The sequence below is a fragment of the Impatiens glandulifera genome, chromosome 4, assembly GCF_907164915.1.
Source record: "Impatiens glandulifera chromosome 4, dImpGla2.1, whole genome shotgun sequence".
Classification (NCBI taxonomy): domain Eukaryota; kingdom Viridiplantae; phylum Streptophyta; class Magnoliopsida; order Ericales; family Balsaminaceae; genus Impatiens; species Impatiens glandulifera.
In genome coordinates, this window is record NC_061865.1 from 32,666,154 (window position 1) to 32,673,178 (window position 7,025).

The following is a 7,025-nucleotide window of genomic DNA, read 5'->3' on the forward strand; positions in this document are numbered from 1 at the left end:
GATAATGAAGAAAGACAGCCATCCGGTCCGGTTGTGGGAAATTCTATCCCAACTGGATCCAACCCAAAACCGGCCCAAAAGGGGCCAACCACTCAATCCATCACGCTGGAAGGTCCCACTCCGGTTTCTAAAGGTAAACAAATTTTGGTCGAAGATCCTCCGGTGGAAGGAGGAAATGAGTCGCAACATAATTCAAACGGTCCTATTTAACCCAAAATCATATCGGACTTTGCTGATCCAATTTCTAAAGAAGAAGAAGAAGAAGCCATGTTTCAACAACTCGTTGGTCACATGCATGAGGAAGCCGATTGAATAACCGGCCCCTTTCATTATTGGTGCAAAATCATAAGTGAAACCAATCTATCTCACATGCTTCCCAACTTCACAGAAAATAAATATTGGTTGGAGCTATTGCGGTTAGAGCAGCAAGCCTTCGATCTTGTAGACAGCGATATTATTCCAGCGGCTTTGGTCAGATCGGATTTAGTCGACGAATACGCTAAGTTAAAAGCAGTAACTGTAGCTTTGATTGAGGCGGGTTTAAAGAAAGTGCGACAAGATATCATCACCAACATCAAACGGCTAGAGGCAGAATGGAAAGTAAAATGCCAAGATCATCTTCTACATCTAGAAGATTATCAAAGTAAACCGATTTTTGAAATCGGTGAAACTTCCAAACAGGCAGGGGACCGACAAGAGGGATCTCAGCCGCAACAAAATGACAACAAAGACAACCGCCTTAACTCTCGAAGTAAGTCTTCTCCTCTTGATAACCTGAAGGAATATTTCTCAACTGCTCAAGAGAGGGCCGTGTCGGTTCATTCCCACCATGCTGAGCAGAGTCAGGAAATCGAACGTATTAAGGACATCATTATCGATATCGTCGCCACCTCCATCAACGAATATCACACGGTCACGGAAGCCAAAACCTCCTCTCTCAAAGTTGAACTGATTGATACGGTTAAAACGTCAGTAGAAACGTCAACCGCCCCGCTCCTTGAAATGATGCAAGTCATGGCAGCTCAGATTGAGGAGCTGACTAAGCGGTAAGCGGCTAACAATCAAGATTAGATCCGATCCGACGCCGAAGCAGCTCTTCAACTCCAAACCGAAGAAGAAAATCAGGAGCAATTGAGAAAAGAGCTTGAAGCCAAGGACTTCGAGTTTGCCAAGAAACTCAATAAGGAAGAACATGCCAAACAACTATAAACCGTACCGATTCAATCCATGCACCCAATGGTAACAAGGCGTATAACGGGTAGAACAAAGTGGTCTTCAAGGTCCATAATCGGTCGATCAATCCGAATAACCTCTCGACGAAGAAGAAGAGGAGGATGCTAAACCCCTACAACTAAGGAAGAAGAAAGTCGCTCTATCCTCATCTGCTGTATCCACAAGTCAGGGACCATCAACCGTTCCCTCGCCTCGATCATCTAAACCGGCAGGTGTCCTCTTTCAATTCAACCGACTTCCTACCGGAAGAACAAGTCTCTTAGCCGGCTGGTGCATGGATGCGAATAAAAGGGAAAGATAATGGAAATAGCAGGAGGCTAAGCGGAAAGGCATAGAAAAGGGAGGACCATCCAACCCCTAGTCTTTTTTTATTATTACTTTATCTTTAAGGCTTATAAACTTTAATTATCGTCTATTTCATCCCAGTTATGAACTTAACTCTTTTTGAAAAATCTTAAGAAACTTCAATTGTAAATTGCATTTTTGAAAAGTAACGTGTTTTGAAACATTTCTTTGAAAAGTATTAAAAACGGAGAAATTGCTAAAAATATTATATTTTATAAAAACTGGCCAAAATTAAGTTCTCTCAAAACCGGCCATACATTACAAGTTTTGAATATTTATTCTAAATAATCAAAAAGGGAGAAATTGTTAGAAAAATTAAGTAGATTAATTTTAAACCGGCCATACATTACAGGTTTTGAATATTTATTCTAAATAATCAAAAAAAGAGAAATTGTTAGTAAAATTTAAGTAGATTAATGTTATCCAAGATCCCAAACAAAATCTGAATCAGGCGGTCGGTGCGTGCATGTTTGCCATGTGTCCAAAATGCAAGTCGCTCACGTCATCAGAACCTGACCGGTGCATGCATGTCTACCAAGTGTCCGAAATGACAAAACGTGCACGCAACCTCTGAACCGGATCGGCGTGACTTAAAATGACCAATCAAGCGGAGAGAGAAAATTATGACCATTGTCATATTTTCTCTATAAATAGAGGCCAAGGGTGCCGAAGAAACATACGCGTGAGATCATTTACGAAAAGCTTATTCAAGAGAGAAGAAATAGAAAACAAAAGATCTTACACGTAGTGATTGAAATTTTGAAAGCAGTTTATGTATTGTGTGTGTATTTTACTATTGAATAAAAGTGTAGTGTATTACATTATAGTGAGTGGTGTAACCGACGAGCTGTTACTCATTCGGATTGTGGATTGTGGTTGTGTAATATTCATTAGTGAATATCCTGCTCATTGTTTGAGAAGAAGGGGTGACGTAGGAGATTAAACTCCGAACATCCATAAAATCTTGTCTCGTGTCTTTTACTTGCATATTCAGGCTTACTCATTTAAACCTAACCGAAACATCTAAACCAAGATAACCAATACATTCCTAAATCAAACTGGTTCTCTACTTAAACCGATATCTCCTAAATAACCTTCAAACCGAACTGTGTGTTGCTTCAAGTTGAAACAAACCATTTCCGCACTTGAAGCCGGTTCAAGAGGTTTGTGACAGTTTGTGTAGTGTTAAGAAGTAGTTTTTGTCTCTAACCGGACTATTGCCAGTGTGTGTGTTGTGTTGTTTAAGCGTTCACCCTTAAGAAACCGGAACCCCGGTCCTCCAAGGGCGATTCCGATCCTAACATAGGCAACTTACTCTTCAAGCCCAGTCACCACCACACTTCTCTCAAAAGCATCGAGGAAAATAAGATGTCGTTTAGCCCTCAACGAAAAAAGAAAAAATGATAAACGAAAAATAAGGATTCAGAAAATAAGTAGGAACGAAGAATAATCCGTTTAATTTGATGATTAATTCAAAAAGAATTCAATGTTTTCTAAAACTTAAACAAAAGAAATCTGAATAAATACTCTCTTAAGCCATATGAATGCTTAAAATGTCTCATTTTTCTAAGTGATGCTCGTGGAAATTCATAACTCAAATTTAACACCACGTTATCACAGAGAGGTGAATTATGTGAGTCATGCGTAGGAACTTGAAGGTTTCGGAAAAATAATGACAATAAATTACTGTGTTGGTTGAGATTGAAATCACCATTTGTTGATCATATAGACTCTCGATTTGGATGCCAAAAATGGCAAGAGTAGAAATGTATGGATTCTATTGGATTACCTCGGTCTAAAAGAAAAAGAAAAAAAAGAAGTGTGTACTCAAAGATATTAAGATATTTAAATCACCGCTTGTGGTTCAACCAAACTCTTGTCTTGATTGCCAAAAGCAAGAACAAAGTTTATCGTTTTTATAAGATACCTCCCAAGTATATGCCAAAAACACAAAACGAATTCCAAAAATCAAAATGCACAACCTTCCCGATGTAAGGATGAGCCTCTTAGTAAAATGGTTAAGTTGAGCATGAAATAAACTTCGATACTTGATGTTTGAGCAAAATAAAATCACTCAAAAAACAATTTAGAGCAATCATTGACATAAGTGAGTGATTTTATGATTGGTCTCTTTTTGAAACAGTCACGAAAAGAATGGATGAATCCAAATTTCGAAAACATTTTGATCCAAGATCGAAATATGAGTGCAAATGAAAAAATCGACAACAACTAGAGGGCTAAACAAGCTTAACTTCATTCTTCCATTGCGAAAATGAGATGTAAAATAAATCTCTAAGTCAATACTAGGGGCATTTTATTAACCAAAATAACATAAAAAATAAACAAACAAACGAAAAAGAGGAGAAAATGGATTTAAATTTTGAAAGCTATGGATTTGTTCGAAAAAATAAAAAATTAAACCCTATGTATTACTAAGGGAATTTTGCTGAACAAAATGACAAATAAAAGATTTATCTTCACCGTCACTATTGAAAAAAAAGAATTAAAAAACCTATTTCAAAACTAGGAGAGCTCTCAATAAAACAAGGATATTGTGCAATCTCCTCTAAGGCTAAGCAACGGAGAGTGAGTGATTTTGAGAGCGCGAGAGACAATTCGTTAGAGTAAATGGAGTATTAAGCCCTATGACCAAGTTTCAAAGACTTAAGAAGGTTAACGAATGTCAAATTAGTCAAGTTTATTGAAGAATAAGCTCAAGGTGAGATGAGTCTCCTTTGAACGAAACACGTCGTCCAAAAGTGTACGTCAAGAAGAACTCGATTTAGCAAGAATAAGATGTTAAACAGTTTTAATAAGATCGGCGTAATCGATAGAGACGGGAGTTTGGTTATTGATAACGACTTCGGAAATCGGTGTGATAGAAAACCTGTTAAGGATTTAAATCACATTCTATTCTACACAAACCCTTGCTAACTATTGAACGATTCAAGTGCGGAAACGTTTGCTCAGGTTTGAAGCTAAGAACCAAAGAATGAGAAGATGGCAGAATGTAAATGATACAATAGTTTGTTTATGAATGTTCGGAGCTAACTCTCCTACGTCATCCCTTCTTCTAACTACCGGAAGGATTTACTATAAGTTTCTTAGAATCAAATACAATTGCACGATTAGCTCACTGTTGACCAGAACAAACTCTGTGTTCAACTTACAATATATTGAAGTATATCACTCAGCTAAACAATATTTTTATTCTAACTATCTCTTAATAAACACACAGTAAAGCAATAAAGCAACTCTTTCGTATATCAGCTTGTATGTTCGCGTATAATTCTATAAGTATCGATGGATCGATGATTCATCTGTTATCCTTGAAGATCTTTAAATAGAGGGTATGTTGGGTCAAATTATTTTGACTAAGTGTCGAAATAATTTGACTATTGGAATTTTGATGATGAATGGATATCTATGTGTCTAATTGTCTTTGGTGCAGGTGTATCGACATTAGACTTTATTAGATGTGGTCTTAATGAGGTTTATTAGTCCGATTTGGTATGAGATAAGAGAAGTTAGACGTGCAGTCTAACTAGTAGAGTTAGACGTGTAGTCTAACAAGTGGAGTTAGACGTGCAGTCTAACTAGTGGAGTTAGACGTGTAGTCTAACTAGTGGAGTTAGACGTATAGTCTAACTAGTGGAGTTAGAAGTGTAGTCTAACTAGTGGAATTAGACATGCAGTCTAACTAGTGGAGTTAGACGTGTAGTTTAACACACGGAGATAGACGTGAAGTCTAACTAGTGAAGTTAGACGTGCAGTCTAACGTACGGAGTTAGACGTGCAGTCTAACTATTGAATTAGACGTGGAGTCTAATGGAAAGAGAAAGTTAGACGTGCAGTCTAACTCCTTCAGATTAGTTTGAAGTGAACTGTAATTAGACATGAAGTCTAATCCCATTAGACCAGGTGGTCTAATGGATCATGTTCTTAGACAGGGACGTTTAATTTCATTAGACGAGGTCGTCTAATCGAAATACGTCTAATGCCATTCTTAAGTAGTTGCTTGAAGCTAGTACCCGCCTACCCACGTTCTCCTGCTCCACTTTCTAGTGAAGATCAGTACGATAGCCAGCTGCAACCAATCAACCAATGCCACATAAGCGAATATCCTTCACACTACTTGTTTTGCAGTTACATTTCTGAAGAATATTCGGCGCACTACCAGTTGTGTACGGCCACGATCCTTATATTCAGAGTCTGCTGTGTACTATGGAGGCGTTCCAATGAAAGATCGCCACGTGTCATTATGTAGATTCGACCGTTACTACCTATTCCTTATTTAAAGAATCTCAAGGACAACGGACGAATGACGAGAACTTTGAACAAAAAATCCAGAACTTTGAGCGAACAAATTGCTAGATAATTAATTGATCTATTGATACACAGATTATTCATTTGAAACTATGAGCTGCTTTCTTGCTTTACTTTGTGTCGAAATAATTTGACTATTGGAATTTTGATGATGAATGGATATCTATGCGTCTAATTGTCTTTGGTGCAGGTGTATCGAAATCAGACTTTATTAGACGTGGTCTTAATGAGGTTTATTAGATCGATTTGGTATGAGATAAAAGAAGTTAGACGTGCAGTCTAACTAGTAGAGTTAGACGTGTAGTCTAACTAGTGAAGTTAGACGTGCAGTCTAACTAGTGAAGTTAGACGTGCAATCTAACTATTGTAGTTAGATGTGCAGACTAACTAGTGGAGTTAGACGTGCAGTCTGACTAGTGGAGTTAGACGTGCAGTCTAACACACGGAGTTAGACGTGCAGTCTAACTAGTGGAGTTAGACGTGCAGTCTAACTAGTGGAGTTAGACGTGCAGTCTAACTAGAGGAGTTAGACGTGCAGTCTAATTAGTGAAGTTATACGTACAGTCTTACTAGTGGAGTTAGACGTGCAATCTAACTAGTGGAGTTAGACGTGCAGTCTAACACACGGAGTTAGACGTGCAGTCTAACTAGTGGAGTTAGACGTGCAGTCTAACTAGTGGAGTTAGACGTGCAGTCTAACTGGTGGAGTTAGACGAGCAGTCTAACTGGTGGAGTTAAACGTGCAGTATAACTGGTGGAGTTAGACGTGCAGTCTAACTAGTATAGTTAGACGTGCAATCTAACTAGTGAAGTTGGACATGCAGTCTAATTAGTGGAGTTAGACGTGTAGTCTAACTATTGGAGTTAGACGTGCAGTCTAACACACGGAGTTAGACGTGTAGTCTAACTAGAGGAGTTAGACGTGCAGTCTAACTAGTGGAATTAGACGTGCAGTCTAACATAAGGAGTTAGACGTGCAGTCTAACTAGTGGAGTTAGACGTGCAATCTAACTAGTGTAGTTAGACGTGCATTCTAACTAGCGAAGTTAGACGTGCAATCTAACTATTGAATTAGACGTGGAGTCTAATGGAAAGAGAAAGTTAGACGTGCAGTCTAACTC